The 22,795-nt window shown below is 51.6% G+C and overlaps 2 pseudogenes; one reads left to right on the forward strand and one right to left on the reverse strand.

Moving 5' to 3' along the window:
• Positions 1–607: 607 nt before the first annotated feature.
• Positions 608–22,172, forward strand: LOC129052550 (putative POM121-like protein 1-like; annotated as a pseudogene).
• Positions 13,873–16,953, reverse strand: LOC100451497 (breakpoint cluster region protein-like; annotated as a pseudogene).
• Positions 22,173–22,795: the final 623 nt, after the last annotated feature.

The raw sequence follows: 22,795 nt of genomic DNA on the forward strand, positions 1-22,795 counted from the left end.
GACAGGATTTCACCATGTTGGTCAGGGTGGTCTCGAACTCCTGATTTCAGGTGATCCGCCCACCCCAGCCTCCCAAAGTGCCGGGATTACAGGCACGAGCCACTGCGCCCAGCCTGGTTTTTAATTACTAAGAAAAAATTACTGTAGTCTTTTTGGTATCACCTATGTTGCTGAAACTGCAGTCCCCCTCCACTCCCGGAAGCCACCAGAAATGACTGCTGTTGTCTACAAAGCCTGCAACTCTGATTTCATCTCAAGATATGTCTTACTAGGTGACTGCAAATGTCATTCTTTAAAGGCTTGTATCTGTTATAAGCTTGGGAAATATTATCAATGGCTTAAGAGGCTCTTTTGACAAAAGAAAACACTGTTCCCTGTAATCCCAGCTAGTCAGGAGGCTGAGGCAGGAGAATCGCTTGAACCCAGGGGACGGAGGTCGCTTGAACCCAGGGGATGGAGGTTGCAGTGAGCCCAGATCGCGCCCCTGCACTCCAGCCTGGGCGACAGAGTGAGACTCGTCTCAAAAAAAAAAAAAAAAAAAATATGCCCAACCTTCTTGTCATGTAGTCCCGAGGCTACTACGTGAAGGAACAATTTGCCTGGAGACATGTCTACTCGTACCTTACCAATGAGGGTATCCAGTATCTCCGGAATTACCTTCATCTGCCCCTGGAGATTCTGCCTGCCACCCTACGCCGCAGCCGTCCAGGGACTGGCAGGCCTCGGTCTAAAGGTCTGAAGGGTGAGCGACCTGCAAGACTCACAAGAGCGGAAGCCGACAGAGATACCTACAGAGGGAGTGCTGTGCCCCCTGGTGCCGACAAGAAAGCCGAGGCTGGGGCTGGGTCAGCTACTGAATTCCAGTTTAGAGGCAGATTTCGTCGTGGATGTGGTCAGCTGCCTCAGTAAAATTGGAGAGGATTATTTTGCATTGAATAAACTTACAGCCAAAAAGACTTAAAAAAAAAAAAAGAAAAAAGTTATATTATGTCGCAAATGAACCCGTTGCAATGATCATACAGGTTTTTTCCTTTGATAGTTTGTACTACTTTAATAGTTTTTTCTTTTATTACATCATCTTAGTCTCCTAGGAAAACCCAACTTGGTCGTGATACATGTTTAATCCATTGCTGGATTATTTGCTAATATTTTATTTAGCATTTTTGCATATATATCCATAAGAAGTTAGTCTATACTTTTGCCTCCTTGTATATTTATGTCTGATTTGGTATTAAGCTTATAATAAATTCACAATGGGTTGGGGAGAATTCCATTTGCTTCTTTTTCTGGACGATTATGTAGGCCGGGGCTGGGCGCGGTGGCTGATGCCTGTAATCCCAGCACTTTGGGAGGCCAAGGCGGGCGGATCACGAGGTCAGGAGATCGAGACCATGCTGGCTAACACGGTGAAACCCTGTCTCTACTAAAAATACAAAAAATTAGCCGGGCTTGGTGGCGGGTGCTTGTAGTCCCAGCTACTCAGGAGGCTGAGGCAGCAGAATGGCGTGAACCCGGGAGGCGGAGCTTGCAGTGAGCCCAGATCGCGCCACTGCACTCCAGCCTGGGTGACAGAGCGAGACTCCGTCTCAAAAAAAAAAAAAAAAAAGAGATTATGTAGGCCACGCACTGTGGCTTATTCACTTTGGGAGGCCGAGGCGGCGGATTACCTGAGGTCAGGAGTTCAAGAACACCCTGGCTAGGGTGGTGAAACCCCGTCTCTACTAAAACTACAAAAAATTAGCCAGGCACACCTGTAATCCCAGCTACTGTAGAGGCTGAAGCAGGAGAATCGCTTGAACCTGGGAGGCAGAGTTTGCGGTGAGCGGAGATCACGCCACTGCACTCCAGTCTGGGCTACAGAGGGAGACTTCCTCTCAGAAATAAATACATTAATTAATTATTTTAAAAAAATTCTGTAGAAGATAAAGACTTTCTGTTTTTTTTAATGTTTGCTGGACTTATGTATAAATCATCTGGGCCAGGTGCTTTCCTTTGGTTTTGTTTTTTGTGAGATTTTTGACGGGATGGGATACAGATTTTAAAATAAACATTCAATTCCTTTAATGGTTCTAGATCTAGACAAAATTTTCTGTTTCTTCCTACTTCATTTTTATGAAGTCATATTTTTCTTTTGAGACGGAATTTCTCCGATGCCCAGGCTAGACTGCAGTCACCCGATCTCAGCTCACTGCAACCTCCGCCTCCCAGGTTCAAGTGATTCTCCCGCCTCAGGCTCCGGAATAGCTGGGATTACACACATGTGCCACCAGGCCCAGCTAATTTTTGTATTTTTAGTAGAGTTGGGGTTTTACTATGTTGGCCAGGCTGGTCTCGAACTCCTGACATCAGGTGATCCACCAACCTTGGCCTCCTAAAGTGCTGGGATTATAGGCGCTAGCCACCCCACCAGGCCTGAGTTATAGTTTTCTATAAAACTGTTTTGATATTTTAAAAAATCACTGGCATAACATGGTTTATGTAATGTCTTTATGATTTTTGTCTTAACATTATTTATTTATTTATTTATTGAGATTGAGTCTCACTCTGTCACCCACGCTGGAGTGCAGTGGCCTGATCTTGGCTCACTGTGACCTCCACCTCCCAGGTTCAAGCGATTCTCATGCCTCAACCTCCCTAGTAGCTGGGATTACAGGCACCTGCCACCACACCCAGCTAATTTTTGTTTTGTTTTGTTTTGAGACGGAGTTTCACTCTTGTTGCCCAGGCTGGAATACAATGGTGCAATCTCGGCTCAGCACAACCTCCATCTCCTGGGTTCAAGCAATTCCCCTGCCTCAGCCTCCTGAGTGGCTGGGATTACAGGAGGCTGAGGCAGGAGAATCGCTTGAACCCAGGAGGCGGAGGTTGCAGTGAGCTGAGATCGTGCCATTGCACTCCAGGCTGGGGGACAAGAGCAAAACTCCGTCTCAAAAAAAGAAAAAAGGATGAAAAATTTGGAAAAATATGGAAGAAACCAAATGGATTTCTAGTTCCTAAGCAAATTGAAGACACAGGCATAAAAGTGCATTAAATTAATAACCCTCTTTTTAAAAAATTTGTTTTAAGACGGAGTCTCACTCTATTGCCCAGGCTGGAGTGCAGTGGCGCCATCTCGGCCCACCACAACCTCCGCCTCCCGGGTTCAAGTGATTCTCCTGCCTCGGCCGCACCAGTAGCTGGGACTACAGGTGCGTGCCACCATGCCTAGCTCATTTTTGTAGTTTTAGTGGAGACAGGATTTCACTATGTTGGCCAGGCTAGTCTCCAGCTCCTGATCTCGTGATCCGCCTGCCCCGACCTCCCAAAGTGCTGGGATGTGTGAGCCCCCACGCCTGGCCACTACTTTTCCTTTTCTTTGTGTGTGTGTGGTTTTTTTTTGGTGTGTGTGTGTGTGAGATGGAGTTTCGCTCTTGTTGCCCAGGCTAGAGTGCAATGGTGCGATCTCAGTTTACTACAACCCCTGCCTCAGCAGGAGAGCAGGAATCTTCAGCGATCCACTGGCGGATCTGCAGCCATTGTGGGCTCCTGGTCTTCCCATGACTTTTGTGTGGGTGCCTCTCCTTCCAGTACCTATCGCGCGAGCATCCCGCAGCCTCCCGCCATTGCCAGCAGGTGCTGAGATCGCGCCATTGCACTCCAGCCTGGGGGACAAGAGCGAAACTCCATCTCAAAATTAAAAGAAAAGGATGAAAATTTTGGAAACATATGGAAGAAACCAAATGGATTTCTAGCTCAACTAAATCGTAATTATTCAGTGTCCATTTTTTGCAAGAAACCATATATTTCATGTCCACAATCAGGGCCACAGTCCCAGCTCTCTTATGGGTGTTTCCTAAGCAAATTGAAGAACACAAGCATAAAAGTGCGTTAAATAAATAAACCTTTTTCTCTCTGTCTCTCTCTCTCTCTCTTTTTTTTTTTTTTTTTTTTTTTTGAGAGGGAGATTCACACTGTCACCCAGGCTGGAGTGCAGTGGCGAGATCTCGGGTCACTGCAAGCTTTGTCTCCCGAGTTCACGCCATTCTCCTGCCTCAGCCTCCAGAGTAGCTGGGACTACAGGCGCCCGCCACCACGCCCGGCTAATTTTTTGTAGTTTTAGTAGAGATGGGGTTTCGCTATGTTGGCCAGGCTGGTCTCTAACTCCTGACCTCGTGATCCGCCCGCCTCCGCCTCCCAAAGTGCCACCGCGCCCGGCCTTTCTTTTTAAGACAGAGTCTCAGCCGGGCGCGGTGGCTCACGCCTTTAGTCCTAGCACTTTGGGAGGCCGAGGCGGGCTGATCACGAGGTCAGGAGATCGAGACCATCCTGGTTAACACGGTGAAACCCCGTCTCTACTAAAAATACAAAGAATTAGCCAGGTGTGGTGGCGGGCGCCTGTAGTCCCAGCTACTCCAGAGGCTAAGGCAGGAGAATGGCCTGAACCCGGTAGGCGGAGCTTGTGGTGAGCCCAGTTCAGGCCACTGGAATCCAGCCTGGGCGACAGAGGGAGACTCCGTCTCAAAAAAAAAAGACAGAGTCTGGCTCTGTTACCCAGGCTGGAGTGCAGTGGCGTCACAATCCCTGCCCCGCCCCCGGGTTCAAGTGATTCTCCTGTCTCAGCCACCCGAGTAGCTGGGACTACAGGCGCGTGCCATCATGTCTGACTAAATTTGTATTTTTACTAGAGACGGGGTTTCACTATGTTGGCCATGCTGGTCTCCAACTCCTGATCTCCTGATCCGTCCGCCCCGACCTCCCAAAGTGCTAGGATTATAGGCATAAGCCACCACGCCCGGCCTCTTTTTTTTCTTTTTCTTTTTTTTTATTTTGAGACGGAGTTTTGCTCTTGTTGCCCCGGCTGGAGTGCAATGGTGCGATCTCAGCTCACTGTAATCTCCACCTCTGCAGGAGAGCAGGAATCTTCAGTGATCCACGGGCAGATCTGCAGCCATTGTGGGCACCTGTTCTTCCCGTGACTTTTGTGCCCATGTCTCCCCTTCCAGTACCTATTGCATGCCCCCCCACATCCGCCTCCCGCCATTGCCAGCAAGTGCTTTGCGCGGGTACCTTGCTGCGCTTATTAATCCCTTAAGGTCACTCCGTCTCTGGGGCCATTATGAGCTCACGCACACACTCCCTCAGGTTTAGAAGGCGCGTTGCTCGGCAACAGAAGGAACTGCTGGCTTAGCCTTTGCCCGAGTTGGCAGCTCCACGAGGACGCTCAGAGTCCAGCTCTCCAGCGTTCAAGTATCCGACGGTTCCCCACTCCTCCGAAGAGCGGTTACCTGGGCACTCTGTGCCCCTCATTCCTGTCGGGGCCCAGGCTGAGGACCTGCTAGTAGGGCTCAGTTGCCTGGAGTCCGTTCAGCCCATCCCCCAGTTCACTTTGCTTGTGGGATCTCCCCGTTGCTCCTGCCCCTGGACTGAGTGGCAGGCCATCCTACCAGCACCCGGGAACTTGGCATCAGTGGTGTCAAGACAATTCTAAGAAGGTTTTTTGTGATCCTGCAAGACCTGTGTTCCTTCCCGGTGGTTCTGCCTTCAATTTGATTGCACAGGTACCACAGCAAGCCAGTGCTGTGTGCGCCAAATTCCAGGGCGTCCTCCAGCTCAGCCACTACACTGAGCACAAGGAATCTCTGTGGGACCCAGAAGCAGGTAGCCACCCATTTGGGGCCCACAACACCTGGCTGTCCCCAGACTTGTGGCCAGGGAAGATAGTATTGAGGGACCTCAAGGAGAGCGGGGCAGGGATGCCTGAGCAGGACAAGGACCCTAGAGTCCAAGAGAATCCTGACGATCAGAGAAGGGTCCCCGAGGTCACCGGGGATGCACGGTCTGCATTTCGGCCCCTGCGGGACAACAGAGGCCTCTCTCCCTTTGTGCCCAGGCGCGGGACTCTGCAGAGAGACCTCCATGCCCAGAGGTCAGAAGTCAGATATAACCAGAGATCCCAGACCTCCTGGACGAGCTCGTGCCCTCAACAAAATGCCATCTCGAGCTCCCACAGCTCTACGGGAGGACTTCCGGGGCTAAAGCAGAGGAGGGGGCCAGCCTCATCCCACTGCCAGCTGGCCCTCAGTTTCTCAAAGACAGTGAGTGAGGACGGACCTCAGGCTGTCTCTTTGGGTCACACCCAGTGTGAAAAGACGGCAGATATAGCACCAGGGCGGACACTGGCCCTCAGGAATGGCTCCCCCAGATCCCAGGCCTCTAGGCCCCGTAAACGCAAGCTTCCCCTGCCGCAACACAGGCAAGAGGATCCTCTGATACTGCCACCTCCCTTAGAGCTGGGGTTCCGGGTCACTGCCGAAGACCTGGACCTGGAGAAGGAGGCGGCATTCCAGCGCATCAACAGTGAACTGCGGGCTGAGGCCAAGGCCATCTCGGACTGTAGACCCTCACGGTCTTCCCACACTTTGTCCTCACTTGCAACACGGGCTTCTGGTGTGCCCGCTGCCTCTAAAGCACCCAGTATGGATGCACAGCAGGAGAGACACAAGTCCCAAGACTGCCTGGGCCCAGTGGCCCCCCTAGCTTCTGCTGCAGAGGTCCCCTCTACAGCTCCTGTGTCTGGGAAGAAGCACAGACCACCAGGCCCCCTGTTCTCCTCCTCAGATCCCCTTCCTGCCACCTCTTCCCACTCCCGGGACTCAGCCCAGGTCACCTCGCTGATTCCTGCCCCCTTCCCATCTGCAAGCATGGATGCGGGCATCAGAAGAACAAGGCCTGACACTTCTGCTCCTGCAGCTGCTGCAGCAGCCCCTCCCCCCTCCACATTGAACCCCACATCGGGGTCACTACTGAATGGAGTGGATGGAGGCCCTTCACATTTCTGGGCCTCAGCCACAGCTGCAGCAGGTGCCCAGAGGTCAGAAGTCAGATATAACCAGAGATCCCAGACCTCCTGGACGAGCTCGTGCCCTGAAGGAAATGCCATCTCGAGCTCCGACAGCTCTACGGGAGGCCTCCCGGGGCTAAAGCAGAGGAGGGGGCCAGCCTCATCCCACTGCCAGCTGGCCCTCAGTTCCTCAAAGACAGTGAGTGAGGACGGACCTCAGGCTGTCTCTTCGGGTCACACCCAGTGTGAAAAGACGGCAGATATATTACCAGGGCACACACTGGCCCTCAGGAATGGCTCCCCCAGATCCCAGGCCTCTAGGCCCCGTAAACGCAAGCTTCCCCTGCCGCCACGCAGGCAAGGGGATCCTCTGATGCTGCCACCTCCCTTAGAGCTGGTGTTCCGGGTCACTGCCGAAGACCTGGACCTGGAGAAGGAGGCGGCATTCCAGCGCATCAACAGTGAACTGCGGGCTGAGGCCAAGGCCATCTCGGACTGTAGACCCTCACGGCCTTCCCACACTTTGTCCTCACTTGCAACACGGGCTTCTGGTGTGCCCGCTGCCTCTAAAGCACCCAGTACGGATGCACAGCAGGAGAGACACAAGTCCCAAGACTGCCTGGGCCCAGTGGCCCCCCTAGCTTCTGCTGCAGAGGTCCCCTCTACAGCTCCTGTGTCTGGGAAGAAGCACAGACCACCAGGCCCCCTGTTCTCCTCATCAGATCCCCTTCCTGCCACCTCTTCCCACTCCCGGGACTCAGCCCAGGTCACCTCGCTGATTCCTGCCCGCTTCCCAGCTGCAAGCATGGATGCGGGCATCAGAAGAACAAGGCCTGGCACTTCTGCTCCTGCAGCTGCCGCAGCAGCCCCTCCCTCCTCCACATTGAACCCCACATCGGGGTCACTACTGAATGGAGTGGATGGAGGCCCTTCACATTTCTGGGCCGCAGCCACGGCTGAAGCAGGTGCCCAGAGGTCAGAAGTCAGATATAACCAGAGATCCCAGACCTCCTGTACGAGCTCGTGCACCAAGCGAAATGCCATCTCGAGTTCCTACAGCTCTACGGGAGGTCTCCCGGGGCTAAAGCGGAGGAGGGGGCCAGCTTCATCCCACTGCCAGCTGACCCTCAGTTCCTCAAAGACAGTGAGTGAGGACGGACCTCAGGCTGTCTCTTCGGGTCACACCCACTGTGAAAAGATGGCAGATGTAGCACCAGGGCAGACACTCGCCACCAGGAATGGCTCCCCCAGATCCCAGGCCGACAGGCCGCGTAGACGCAAGTTTCCCCTGCTGCCACGCAGGCGAGGGGAGCCTTTGATGCTGCCACCTCCTTTGGAGCTGGGTTTCCGGGTCACTGCTGAAGACCTGGACCTGGAGAAGGAGGCGGCATTCCAGCGCATCAACAGTGAACTGCGGGCTGAGGCCAAGGCCGTCTCGGACTGTACACCCTCACGGCCTTCCCACACTTTGTCCTCACTTGCAACAGGGGCTTCTTGTGTGCCCACTGTCTCTAAAGCACCCAGTAGGGATGCACAGCAGGAGAGACACAAGTCCCAAGACCGCCTGGGCCCAGTGGCCCCGCTAGCTTCTGCTGCAGGGGCCCCCTCTACAGCTCCTGTGTTTGGCAGGGAGCACAGTCCACCAGGCCCCCTCACGTTCTCCTCCTCATATCCCCCTCCTACGACCTTTTTCTACTAATGGTACTTCTGGTACTCAGCCCAGGTCATGTGGCAGATTCCTGCCCCCTTCCCAGCTGCAAGCATGGACGGAAGCATGAGAAGCCCACAGCCTGGCACTTCTGGAGCCAGTTGCAGCCCTACAGCCGCACCCACGGTAATTCGGATTAGAGTCGGATCCACGTCTGCATTCCGTCAGAAGAAAATCTTTTAAGAGAAAGGACCAAAGGAAATAGGGCATGAGGGGGCCTGAACACCCAGGGGGCCCCCCAGGCAGAGCACTTCCATGGTGACCGTGGGACCTGGCACGGGGAGCAACTCTGTTGGGTGGCACTTCTGTCTTTACTTTCCATCACATCCCTGGGGGACCATTTAAACCAACGCCTGCAATTGCAAGTCGGGGATCCAGTGCCACTGCAAACAAGGCAGGCTTCACGTGCAAGTCTGGGCCGGCCTCTGACCCTAGCAACTCCACTTCCCGCGTAGGCACAGCAAGGAGGAACCTGGCTTCTAAGGCTCCCTCATGCGCTGTCAGGAGTTCTGCTGGACACAGGTCCAATGCGCCATCCTCCAGCTCATCCTTCTCCACGTCGGGCTTTTGAGCCCATCATAAAATCCAATAAATTCCTAGAGTGAGGTCCAGAAGAGTTGTGTCTATGTTTCCTTCCAATATTTTTGTAGTTTCGTATCTTAACATTCACATTTCCGTCTTGAATCTATCTCGAGGTGATTTTTCTATATGCTGAGAGATAAGGGTCCAGTTTCATTCTTCTGCATGTGGCTATCCAACCCTCCCAGTGCCATTCATTGAAGAGGGTGTCCTTTCCCCAGTGTGTGTTTCTGTCGGCTCTGTCAAAGATCAATTGGCTGTGAATATGTGTCTGTCTTTCTGGGTTCTCTCATCTGTCCCATTGATCTAAGTGTCTAGTTTTATGCTAGGATTATACTATTTTGGTTACTATGCACTTGTCAAAAATTTTGTAGTCTAATTTGCAGTGAAATGGGATGCCTCTAGTTTTGTTGTTTTTGCTGAGCATGACTTTGGGTCTTTGAGCTCTTTTTTGGTTCTTTTTTATGAATTTTAGGACTTTCCAGTTCCGTGAGTGATGACATTGGTATTTTGGTAGGGGTTGTATTGAATCTCTAGACTGCTTCGGGCAGTATGGTCATTTTAATGCTATGAATTCCTTCCACGAGCATGAAATGATTGTCCATTTCTTTGTGTCCTCTTAAACATTTTCGTCAGCGTTTTGTAGTTTTCCTTGTAGAAATCTTTCACCTCCTTGGTAAAATTTCTTCTGTGGCATACATCTTTCCATGTTGTTGCTATTGTAAATGGGATTGCCTTCTTAATTTCTTTCCCAACCAGACCATTATTGGTGTATAGAAATGCTGCTGATTTTTTTTTTGTTGTTGTTGATTCTGTATTCTGCAAATGACTGTATTAATTTATTTATCAAGTCTAGGGGTTTTCTGGTGGAGCCTTGACATGTTTCTAGATCCAAGATCACATCTTCATCAGACAAGGATAATTCGATGTCCTCTTTTCCAGTGTGGAAGCCTTTTATTGTTTTCTCTTGCCTGATTGTGTGATGTCGAATAGGAGTGGTGAGAATGGCATCCTTGTCTTGTTCCTGTTTACAGAGGAAATGCTTTCAACTTTCCCCCATTCTATAATAGGTTAGCTATGGCTTCGTTGTATCAGCTTTTATTATTTTCAGTAATGTTGTTTTGTTTGTTTGTGTTTTTTGAGAGAGAGTCTTGCTCTTGCCACCCAGGCTGGAGTGCAATGTTGTGATCTTGGCTCACTGCTACCTCCGCCTCCTGGGTTCAAGCGATTCTCCTGCCTCAGCCTCCTGAGTAGCTGGGATTACAGGTGCCTGCCACCACGCCCGGCTAATTTTTGTACTTTTAGTAGAGATAGGGTTTCACCATGTTGGCCAGGCTGGTCTCAAACTGCTGACATCAAGTGATCCACCCACCTCAGCTTCCCAAAGTGCTGGGATTACACGCATGAGCCACTGCACACAGCCCTGCCATTTTCAGGTATGTTTCTTCTATACCTAGTTTATTTGTTCCTTTTTTCAAGATATGGTCTCACTCTGTATTTCGTGTTGGAATACAGTGGCACGATCATAGCTGCAGCTTTGAACTCCTGGGCTGAAGCCACTTCAGCCGTCTGAGTAGCTGAGACTACCAGTGCATGTCACCAGAGTTGGCTAGTTTTTATTTTTTGTAGAGATCTATGTTCCTCAGGTTGGCCTTGAACTGTTGGTCTCAACTGATCCTCCCAACTCAGCCTCCCAAAAGCACTGGGTTGACGAGCACGAGCCACTGCCTGGCCCAGAGTCACATTTTAACATCACATCCTCACTGCTGCGCTCAGGTTTTGGCAGTGACTGAAAACGCTAAGGGAGAGTTTCTGGTCAGGCCCGGCCCCGTCTGTGCATAGGAGGGGAATGGAAAAATGGACTGTGGATGGTTCTTTTGGAGAAATGGCCAGACAAGCACTGAGATGCCGTTTCCTGGAATACAGGGCCGTGCGATGTCCAGCCCAGCTGCCAGGTCCAGGGCCCTCGGCACCATCTAGTTTGGGAGCTTATTCAGAAGTGGCCTCATTCGCCCAAAGCAGCTGGTTTCCCTTCCAATCTGGCCCCATTTGAGAGATGCAACTGGGCCCTGTCTTCCAGGAAACCATTTCAGTGCGTGCCTGTCTTTGTCCCCGCGCTGGCTGGCCTCTCTGAACTGTGAGAACTTGGGTTATGTGAGGCTCTGCCTGTCAGCTGCGCATCATGAAGCAGCTCTCTTCTGTTCCAGTGAGGCCAACCAGGCTCCAACTCCCCTGCCCCGGGTCTGCACAACGGCACTCCAGCTTGGGTGACAAAGTGAGACCCTGTCTCTAAAAGAAAAAAAAAATCGGCCTGCGAGCATGGGTTTGATTTTCAAACAGGACTCGGAGGGTAGGGACAGACAGTGCTGTCACCCTTAGGTGCTGAACACTCAGAAATGGGCCAGCGGCAGCCCTTTCCTCACCTGCAGACAGCAAATTGGGCAGAACAGCACGTGGCACTGGCAGCTCTTGCAGTGAGGGCAGAACCCAGCATGAACCCTTCTGCCTGTGGGAGGGGCTGCTGAGGCCTGCAGAGGCCAGGATGGAGGCTCGTCCCCTTGTCCAGCCCTTGGTGTGGTCTCCACCATGTCCCCAGCCCGCCAGTGCAGGGCGCCCCTGAGCCTGCTGCTGCCATGGGCCCTGTCTCTACCCAGGACATCCCCACACCCTCGCAGTGTCAGGGAAATGATCATGGTGACGGTGACACTCTGCAGGCAGGGCTGCTGAGAGAAGCTGAGAAGAGTCACACTGCAGGCAGGGGCCCGTGTGACAAGCCCCTCTCACCCCGAGAGAGCTGACCAGGCAGCTCATGAGCAGAGCCACATCCCAGACGTCTGAGAAAGGTCCTGGCTGGGCTCAGCCACCTCACTGGCCACGGGCAGCTTTTGTCGTGTGAGCCTTGCTCTCCTGGGGAAGCTCAGGCTGACGGCTGATGTGGGCATTGCCGAGGGTAACCTGTAGCCCAGTGGATATGGCTGGGTCTCCTCAAGCTGCATTCATTGAAGTAGGACCCAGGGTACACGCCCATCTCCAGCCCAGGGCAGCTCCCCTGTAAGCTGGGTGAGCTACTGAAGCCAAGGCGGGAGGCGGCTGACAACACCCACGGCCCATGCGGAGGTGATGGAAAGGGTGGACTCAGCAGCAACACCAAATCCCGGACCAGACAGAAACCACCCAAGACTGAGGGACTCGTGCCAGAGCGGTGGCCACAGGTAAGAACCCGGGCCCAGGCTATGTGTGGCGGGAATCCTCCATGTCCCAGGGCTTAGCATAGCAAAGGAAGACCAGCTGGGTCACCCTGGTGGCCATCTGTCCCTGTGCCACCTGCAGAGTCAAAACAGCCTCTCCCCAGTGGGGATCATCTCTCTCTGCCAAAGCAACAGTGGTCCCTGCCCCAACCAGACTACCCGACTCAGTGGAGTTAGGGATGCTGCTCCAGCATCCTAACACTGCCCAGCTGGCGCCTGCCTGTGCTCACCCCACACCCCCCAGGCCGGCCTTCCCTGCAGCCTGGGCTAGGCCACCTTGGCCTGATTGAGCACTGAGGCTTCCTGGGCACCCAGCCCCATCACTGCACCTGCTGCTTCTAGCCCCACCTCACCGGCTCAGGGGTTCTTCCCAGTGGCGCTGATCATGAAATCAACACGCATTCAAGTCGTCTCAGGAAACTTTTTAATGAAAGTCTCAGCAGTTCTTTCCCCCACGGTGGTGTGTAGGTGGCTGAGCTCAGATTGCAGCTGCTAAGACACCAGCCACTTACCGAGAGAAAGCCAGGCTGCTTCAAACCCCGGGCCCGAGGCAAAAAAGCATCATTTCTGGTCGGGGAGTCTGGAAGCCATGCCTTGTGGGAGGTCACACTGGCATCTAGGCCTTCGCCTGCATTGCAGAAGGAGAGGCGGGTCCCCCTCCTGGAGAACGCTTCTTTCCCCAGCCCCACACCGGCTTTGCCACCACACAGGCTTTTGAGGCAGGAGGCCGGTAAGACGTAGCTGTAGGCCCAAAGCAACCATCAGCCCTGGGACCCTGCGGGAGAGGAGCACTTTTAGAACATGGAAAAGTGTGGTCATCCCATAATTAGAGAGCACACATCCTACATAAATAAAAAGTCGTATGGGGAAGGAGGTTGAGGAGGGAATAAAAAATTGGCACAGACATTGATAGACTGGTTTCCAGTTTCCAGGTAACAGATGCACATCATGAGACCAGAGGAGACTGAGACAAGGGCTGGATTTGGCTTTTCTAAGCAACATGTGTTCCTGCGCAGGGCTGAATGGTCGCTGAGACAGAGATGGAAGCCAGGGCATGGGAGCCCACCTGGCCCAGATAGGTACAGAGAGCAGAGGCTCCTGTTCTGTCCTCGCCACCCATGAGGGTGACACTGCTTGTAAATGGTGGCTGTGCTCTCCCAGCAAGAAAAAAGCACAACTAAATCCACACCACACACAGACGCAGACAGAAAGCCTTCAAGTGGCTCTGTTTTCTGCTCCCTGCCTCACCAGGTCCACAAGCAGAGAGGAGTGTCAGGCGCATGGCCCCTCTGTCAGACTCCATGATGAGCTGCTGGCTCAGCAGGAGCTGCCCACTGACACACAGGGGACACCCACTCCTTCCACCTTGGGAGCGGTTGCCAGACAGAGCCGCACTGGGTGCTGGTGTCATCCAGGGACCCCACACACTTCCATAAATGTGATCCTGCTTCCTTCTGGGCAGCTGCATCCTCTCTTCCTGCAGGACCATCTGGAAACTTGGCCCTCAGTTTGCTCTCCCTTCTCTCCTCTGCCTGCCCCAAGCCCCTCTTTCTAAAAAAGTGATGCAATGTTCATGGGGTTATTTCTTGAAAATACTTGGCGGCCTCCACGCTTCTGTTTTCTTTGAGCCAGGTGGTCAGGATGGTTTACAAAGAATGCCTGGGCTCCCCCACAGGTGCCAGCAGATGGGGTAGCAAATGGTCCTGTGCCTCCACCTGCTCTGGGAGGGAGTCTCCCATCTCTAGGCCTGGCCCCTTCCTAACCCTCCACGTATCCTGTTCTCCAGAGACTTCGGAACCCACTCCTGAGAACAGCGGAGCCAGGTGCTCAGAGGAAGACCAAATGCTGCCAGGACACGGATTGTCCAGGGATTACATTCCAGCATCTTATTAGGTATTTGGATCTGTTGGGAAAAAAATTAGAAAGTATGTATAAAACTTAAAAATATTCAAGTATCAAAAGGTTATTTAGGAAGAAAGTTTTAAAACAAGTCATCAGCAAGCTGCTACCACCAAGTGGAGACTTATACAAAAGCTGAGCGAGTCCACTGAGCTGAGAGGACAGAAATGAAGTCACCTGTGCTGCGGCAGGGGCAGGAACACTTGGGGCAGGGAGTGTGTGGGCAGAGAAGCCAGAGAAGTCCAGGCCTGTGGAAGCCAAACAGGAAAGCGTGGGCCGGAAGGGCGGTCAGGATCGGGGGACGAGGTTGCTCTCCCTGGAGAAGGAACCCTGAAGTGTGTAGCCTGGGATTCCCTCCCTGGGGGTCCTGTCCCCCGACATTTCACGGGGCTTCTGAGCTGCCTTCCAAAGAGGACAAACATGGCAACAAACGACCCATTTCTGCACAAAAATCCTTCTGGAAAGAAAAAGAAGAAAGCCAAGAATGGAGTCAAAACGCTACCCAGTGCTGACTAAGCCTCTCAAACCCTATTCTAAGTGGAGTGTGGTTTCTAAGTCAGGGAAAGGGAAGAGGCCCCACCCACACAGGCCATGGCCCCCACAGGATGAAGCAGCAGCATTTATTCAAGATACAACAATGAGGGAATCCGGTCACGTTCCCTTCTCCTCAGAGATGGCGCTTCTCAACAAGTGATCCAGTAGAAATCTTTTAGACTCTATAAGTTCAGTTCATAAAAACCACTCCTTTCACCCTGTCTCCCAAGGCCAGGCCTGGACTCCGAGATGAACTGGCTTGGGGCACCCTCAGGTGGCCACATAAAAACCCACAGTCTGAGGCCAGCCTGGGGCTTTCAGACCTGGGCGGGATCTGCCCAGGCCACCTGTCCTTCTGCTTTGGGCCGCTGTCTCTTGGCAGATGGCCTGACACTTGGGAGTGGCCCAAGGATGCCTCAGAAAATCTTGATTCCCACTCTACAGATGGCCCGATTAGCCAGAGGTTTCCAGGCTGCCTGTCCGCCTCCAGGAGATGGATTGGGACCTTTAGACATTGGTGGAGAACAGGATGCTCTGTCTCTTGCTGTCCAGGACAGGGATGGCCTCCAGCTGCAGGAAGCACCTGGACCTGCCCGGGCAGAGTGGGGAAGAGGAGAGTGGCTCAGAGGGGGGCTCACAGCTGCTGGTGGGGAGGTCTTTGGGGCCCAAGCCCCCAAGTCCACCTCAGGTGCTAGAAACCCCCGCTAGTGTCATGAACCCCTTACAGTGAGATGGGGGTGGGGTGGGGTCCTGACAAGGCATGACTTGTTGGGTGGGGGGTGGTTATTTATTTTAGAGATGCCCAGGGCCTTGCTCTGTCCCCCAGGCTGGAGTACAGTGGCTCCATCATGGATCACTGCAGCCTCTAACTCCTGGGCTCAAGCAATCCTCCTGTGTCAGCCTCCCAGATACCTAGGATTACAGGTGTGTGCCACAATGCCTGACTAATTTTGCTTTGTATTTTTTTCTAGAGATGGGGTTTGCTACATTGCCCAGACTGGTCTCAAACACCTGGGTTTGGTCGTCCTGCCTCGGCCTCCCAAAGTGCTGTGATTACAGGCATGAGCCACCACACCCGAACACTTGGGGTGATTTTAAGCCCCCAGGAAGGTGCACCAGCAGGACCAGGAGGTGGCCTGTGCACCCCCTATCACTCCCATCCGTGCAAACCTAGGCAAGTCCCTCTCTCTGAATCTCAGCCACCACCACATACAATGCAAGTCGGAAAATGGGCAGGACTGGGGGTGGGGCAGGCAGAGGCCACCTCTGTCAGGCTGGGGTGGCATTGGCTAGACTATCTTCCCATACCTGGGACATGACCTCCAAGGACCTGCTGTCAGTCATGGTGATGGCTTGGATTGGCAGGGAGCTTGCTCTCTTTCTCGGAGGGCTGGAGCAGCGTGGGGCCAAAGACAGTGGCAAGGTTGTGCAGGGACACCTCATTGACTGCCTCCTTCTCTGCCACCCTGTAGAGGACTGAAGCAGAGGGTGCTGTTTCAACGCCACCACCAGGAGAGAGGCAGAGGGGCTGTGCTGTGCTAGAGTCCTCAGGGAGGGAGTGACCTCGACCCTGGCTGTGCTGCAAGCTGACTCCAGCCTTGGTACTTCTGGATCTCAGTGGCCCAGGACAAGGGGCCAACTCTGGGCTGGTGGGGAGGTCTCCACCTTGATGTGACTGGGAGGGAAGAGGGGGGTACAAGTGCACTGCTGGCCATGGCCAAAGCTCTGAGCTCTTTGTTAAGGCCACAGTGCAGAGGGAGGAGGGTGGCAAAGAGGAGAGACAGGGGCGGGGGTGGCAGCGGTGCTAGTCCTTAGAAGCAGTGAGTTATTGCAGATGGGGGTCAGAGGAAAAGGTCCTTGGTGCTGGGGTTCTGGTGGGAGCAGAGGGGCACCCCACGGCCTGGAGACCTGGAGTCCTGGGCAGCCACAAGAGAGCTAGGCTACCTTTCCAGGTGGTCTAGAAGGAAAAGGAAGGTGAGCAGGTTGGCCTCCGGCAGGGACAACAGCAGGTTGAGCATGCAGCTCTTCTTTGCCACTGGGTCTGAAAGAGCTGCAGGAGGCAGTGGGTTACTCCTCTGGGTTACAACAAGCCGGAGACCTCTCCCGAGATGGTCACATGGAGCGCCCGGGACACGAGTCCTTGCGCAGTTTAGGCTCATCATCATCATCACACCCACAGCGCTGGCCACCAGTGAGGACCCTGTGAGGGGCACCTGTGTGGGGTGTGAACCACCTGATCACCTTTTCTGTACCTCGCAGGGATCAGCAGCAGCAGGGTACCCGACCATGGCAGAGGGGGCATAGCTCGGTTTCCCACACCTCACTTTTCACAGCCTCCAAGGGCAGCAGTGCACGTGGAGGAGACGTCTCCCACGAGGCCAAGGCCTCTAGTGCTCACTGATGCCCTCTGCGAATTTGGGGTAGAACTCGTCAGTGAAGAGGGGCCCGGGCAGCTCACGGAAGTATAGCTTTAGCGTGCCTGCAATGGCGTTCACGTCCATCTCACTCATCATCACCGACACGTCCTTGTTATCTGGAAAGAGCACAGAAATGCAGCAGCCTCCTTGAGGATCCTGAGTGAGTCGCCCGCCATCCCTGCCTTGGCTAAAGCATCGTCCCTGCCACGCTGACCACTGTGTGGTCCCTCCCAGGCTTTGAGCAGCTCATGTGACTCCTCCCAAGAGCTGTGCATGGTTCTGTGTCTGCAGAATTGATAGGGGTGCGTGGGCATTCCGATTCCCCTCCCCTGCTTGGCCCGATGTGATGGCCAGGAGGAGGCCAGCGTGGCAGGACACAGCGCCTGTGTGGGGATTGGGTGGCTCTGCCCTGTACACAGCAACCACCCCTGCACCAGTGTCTTCCCATAGCAGGAAGGCCGGGGGAGAATCTGACTGGTTTAGTGTTTGAACCGGTGTCTTCCTTTGGACCCAATTGGCCACTGGAACTTACCTCCCTACCACAGGCCAGGTCCATTCTGGGCCACCAGAGGGAGCTGAAACTACCACAGGGCCCTCCCAGGGATGCTGGGCATTCTAGGGGTCCTGGTCAGGGTGGGTGGTGTGTGCTGCAAAGAAGGGTCTGCAGGCACAAAATCCTGTCCCTTTGAAGATGCTGGGAAGGACCCTCTGGGGTCTCAGTGCCCTCCCCTGGCATTTGAGGCATATCCGGGTCCTTCAAAGCCTGTGAGGGTTGGTGAGATGGAGGCAGAAAAACTGGCTTCTATAGAAGCTGTTTGTACAACTCTTGTTTTCTCTTTTTTAAAAATAATAAAACAGTAAATGAAGAAAAGACACAGAGAAGGATGTGACATGCCTGGGCCATGGAGCACTCTAGGGTCTCATCGTGGACACCACTGCCCACACCTCCATCCCGTCCTGCGCAGGCCGACACTCACTGACGTTGAAGGCTGCCTTCAGTGCCTGGATGTCTGCGGCCACTCCGGACACGCGGTAGATGCCCACCTCCTCCATGCCTCGGCGCTCGATCTCCTCCACACACTGGCGCGTGATGTAGGGCACCTTGGACCTCTCTCTCCTGCGGGAGGAGGGAATGTTCTCAGTGTCCCAACAGCCCTGCTTGGGCCATAACACAGGAGACCTGCTCCCTATCTGCACACCCGGAGGCGGGGTGAGGACGGTGACGAAGGTACCCAGGTCTGGGGCTGCACACAGAGCCTTCTGCATGCCTGTGCTCCCTCTGCAAGCTCTGTCCTCATTGCATGTACTTTCTCAGGAACCTTTCAAGTGGCCAGAACCCCTGTGAATCACACATGATGTTTGCGGGAAGGTCAGGAGGCCTGTCTAAGTCAAGTCAGCACAGGAAGGGCATCTGACAGATTCCAGGCCTGAGGTTAGCAGCCTGTGCCCCCAGCTGGGAGATCAGACCCGGTATTGGTCCTGCCACCTACATGCTGTGTGAGAGGAGAATCCCTGACCCCTGCCCTAGGCCTAGGCCTTAACAAACATCTGACGAATGAATGAAGGGCTGCCTCAGCACCAGTGCTCCAAGTCCTGTGATGCTAAGTGCTTTTCTCCTCTGAGTCTTAGCAATGGACAATTCCAGTACCACCACACAGGACACTAGAGTAAGAATACTTCAAAGTTAGTGCTGTGCTGAGGCCTTAACTTTAGTTCTGTTTTGCAACTGGATTTAGGAGCACATCAAAGCCACTTCTCAAGCCACCCTCATTAGCAGGGCTTATTTGGAGGAGCTGCTGATGGAGTCCTCGCTGCTCATGCCCAGAGCCCTCCCAGAGTACTATGCAAGTGGCTGCCATGCAGTTCGGGGTGGGGCGTGGTGTTTAGACACAGATAGGAGTCCAGGGTATGACTGATGGAGGCCCCGGCCCACGTGACCAGCAAGGTCAGGAGCCCAGCCGGATTCCATCCTGGGGAAGCAAATGAATTCTCAGAGGAAGTGGTCTCTGTCTGCATGAACTGCTCTCAAACCAACAAACAGGCTTCTCTTGCCAACTGACCCATGACAAAGGGTTCAAGATTGTTTGAAATAAAAAAAAAAGGGAGCAGGGAGGCAGTAGGTCCTGCAAAAGTAAATTGTTTATTTTACAATAAGAAAGTGATTACATATTTCATTTTTTTTACAATGGTCAAAAATTAGAAGTGATTGTGAAGATGATGTCTACCCGCCTTGCTGATGAGTAGGATGTGATTTGGCTCTTTAGGAAACTGAATTTGCAGAACTTAAGAATATTGATTTATAAAGGGCATGGCCATTGACCCAGTCCATCTTATGCAAACCTGGATTCCATAAATAATATTTAAAAATGAAAGTATTGGGGTGGAGGTTGCAGTGAGCGGAGATCGCGCCACTACACTGCAGCCTGGTCGACAGAGTGAGACTCTGTCTCAAAACGAAAAAAGAAAAAGAAGAAGCCATTCCCAACGTTGCTCATCAAATTATGACCATAAATTTCCAGGATCAGACTAATGGCTAAAGAGACTGATCCATCAACATCAAGCAGAGAATAAAGCAGATTTCTTTTTTTTTTCTGTTTTGGAGAGCCTCTAAGAACTTGAAAAATACATATACCACACTCTTAAGACCTGGTGGTTCTTAATCAGGGATATTCATTAAAATGCTGGAAAACTGTAAAGACTTCTAGGTCCCATCCAAGGAGATTTTGCTTCTGATTGACTGGCTAGTGGCCTGGCCATTGGTATTTTGAAAAATCTCTCCAAGTGATTCTTTTACATCCCAGATAGAAAACCCTAAATTAAAGGTGAAAAAACCAGACACCAAGTAGCATTTAAATAAATGTCAACTTTAACTCCACAAAGCATCTGGTTGCATGTGGACAGAAAGAGAAGGAAAGAGGGCCCTATATCTGGATAACTTAGAAATGTGCTCCCCCTAGCAAGATATCTACCAAAATTAAAACCATATTTGAGGATGCTGGCGCTGCAAGCAATATATAAATGATGCATGTAACGTCATTTAATATGATCTTACTTTTAAAAATGAGTAGAATGGTGTTTTCTAGCTTTTAGTTTTTCCACATATCAATATAGAAATTAGTCTTCTGCAGCTGCAGAGGCAATTCAGTTTCCAGCTTGCTTGCGTGTGGCCTAGAGCCATAACATGACCCAGGGCATCTCTGATCCACCCCTCCCACAACCACCAGAGCCAGAGACAACCAAATGCCTTGGACCATCTGGTGAGAGAGGTAGCTGCATGGCAGTAAGAGTCCTGCTCTGAAATGACAAGAGCTTTAAGGCCTAGTGTTGACTTACTGCTAACTTGCTGACACTGCACACTTGCTGAGTGATCTTGGGTGAACCCTTTCACCTCTCTGAGGTTCACTGTGAAATGAGAGGTCAATGGTCAAACTTAAACACCTTCAGAGGTTGGGTAATATCAGTGAGTAAAATGGACCAGGCACAGCACAAAGCGGAATGGTGCAGACTGTGGCAAGTTGAGAACTTATGCCTCTGTAATGGGGGCAGCCACCACTCAGTTACTGCAGATTACTCCCTCTTTGCTGAGGACAGTTGCACAGGTAGTGTACTGCAGAAGGGTAACACCTTAGAGGGATGTCATTTGCATCACAGATGCAAAATTCACGAGTGAAGACTGATGTAGTTTGTCCCTAAAATTTTGCTTTGATTTGCAGCTATTTATCCATGGCAGTTTCCTGAAAGATGTCTATAGAAGGTTTTGAGGAATGGGCACCTTTTAATTTGCTACTAAACTAAACCCCAAGGGCCCATTATATGCCAGCGTGGTCCTAGAGATTCCACACTCATTCAGTTCCTTTTCATCATAGGAAGTGGGCATTATAATATCAGGTCCACTGTAAGAGGTGGAGGCTGGGCGTGGTGGCTCATGCCTGTAATCCCAGCACTTTGGGAGGCCTACCTGTGCAGATCGCGGGAGCCCAAGAGTTTGAGACCAGCCTGGGCAACACGGTGAAACTCTGCCTTTACAACATATACAAAAAGTTAGCCGGGCTTGGTAGCATGTCCCTGTAGTCCCAGCTATTCGGGAGGCTGAGGTGGGAGGATTGCTTGAGCCTGGGAGGTGAAGGCTGCAGTGAGCCCAGATTGCACAACTATACTCCAGCTTAGGCCACAGAGCAAGACCTTCTCTCAAAAAATAAAGTAAAATAAAATTATAAAAAGAAAGAAAGAGAAAGGAACAGATCAATAGGTACGATAAGGTGCCATTTGTATAAAAAAAAGCAAAAGAACATATTTGTTTATTTGGATATTTGTTTATATTCATAAACTAGCTCTAGAAAGATACCAAGAAACTAAATCTATTTGGTTGTATCTGAGAAACTACAGGAATAGGGACGGGGTTGAGATGGTGCCTTCCGAATTTTGAAATATACAAATGTATTGTCTATTTAGAAATAAATGGGCCAGGCGTGGCGGCTAGGCCGGGTGTGGTGGCTCTCGCCTGTAATCCTAGCACTTTGGGAGGCCGAGACTGGCAGAACACTTGAGGTCAGGAGTTTGAGACCAGCCTGGCCAACATGGTGAAACTCCGTCTCTACTAAAAATACAGAAATGGCCAGGTGCGGTGGCTCACCCTTGTAATCCCAGCACTTTGGGAGGCTGAGGCGGGTGGATCACCTGAAGTCAGGAGTTCGAGAACAGCGTGACCAACATGGAGAAACCCCATCTCTACTGAGGGCCTGCTGAAACATGGCAATTGTATTGGAAACCTTTGCCAGGAAGACACATGGATTTTGCTTTTAATTCTTTGAGACATTTGATTTTGTCTTAGGGACTGACCTTTCAGCATCAAAGAAATACATATCTACTGTATCCACCAAAGTTTGTGATGCCTGCATAGACACTTGCTTGTAAAAAAAAATACCAAAAAACCAACAACAAAAACCACAATTGAATTGCCTTTGAAAGTGGGAGATGATCTGTCTCCAACGGATTGAAAAAAAAAATGCTTCTTAAAAAACGTGTATGTTTTGTATTCCTTTTTTCTAGTAGAAAATAACTGATTGAAATATTGGTGGTGTTTTTCTTAGTGACGTGTGTTGCTTTTGTGTGTAATGATATTTGAATGTAATTACAGCAGTGCCAATTTGCCAAAGATGTTGGACATATTTTTCTTTTTGGGGGAGGAGGGCAGGGCTAAGGGTGGGACTTGGGAGAAAATAGGGGTGGAGTTTTGGTTTATTATTATTATTTTTTTACCTTTTTTTCTCGTCAAACCTGAAATTTGTGGCTTCCTTTTAAATTAAATGGTTGACTGCAACACCTTTATTTTAGATTAGTTGGAGAAACATGCAATAAGATTGGCGTAGTTTCAATATCTGTGTGTCTTTTCATGAGTGGCTGTTACTTGTGAAGAATTGATTTTATGTAACCTTTATGTGAGATAATTATTTGTAAATATTTCCCATAATTTTATTCGTTCCTAAAATAAAAGTAATTTTTTAAGTTCAGAAAAAGAATTTGATCTTGTTTGTTTTTACTAGTTTGAGGATGATCTTTGACAACTGTGACTGTACCGTAGTCATGCATG

The sequence above is a fragment of the Pongo abelii genome, chromosome 23, assembly GCF_028885655.2.
Source record: "Pongo abelii isolate AG06213 chromosome 23, NHGRI_mPonAbe1-v2.0_pri, whole genome shotgun sequence".
Lineage (NCBI taxonomy): Eukaryota > Metazoa > Chordata > Mammalia > Primates > Hominidae > Pongo > Pongo abelii.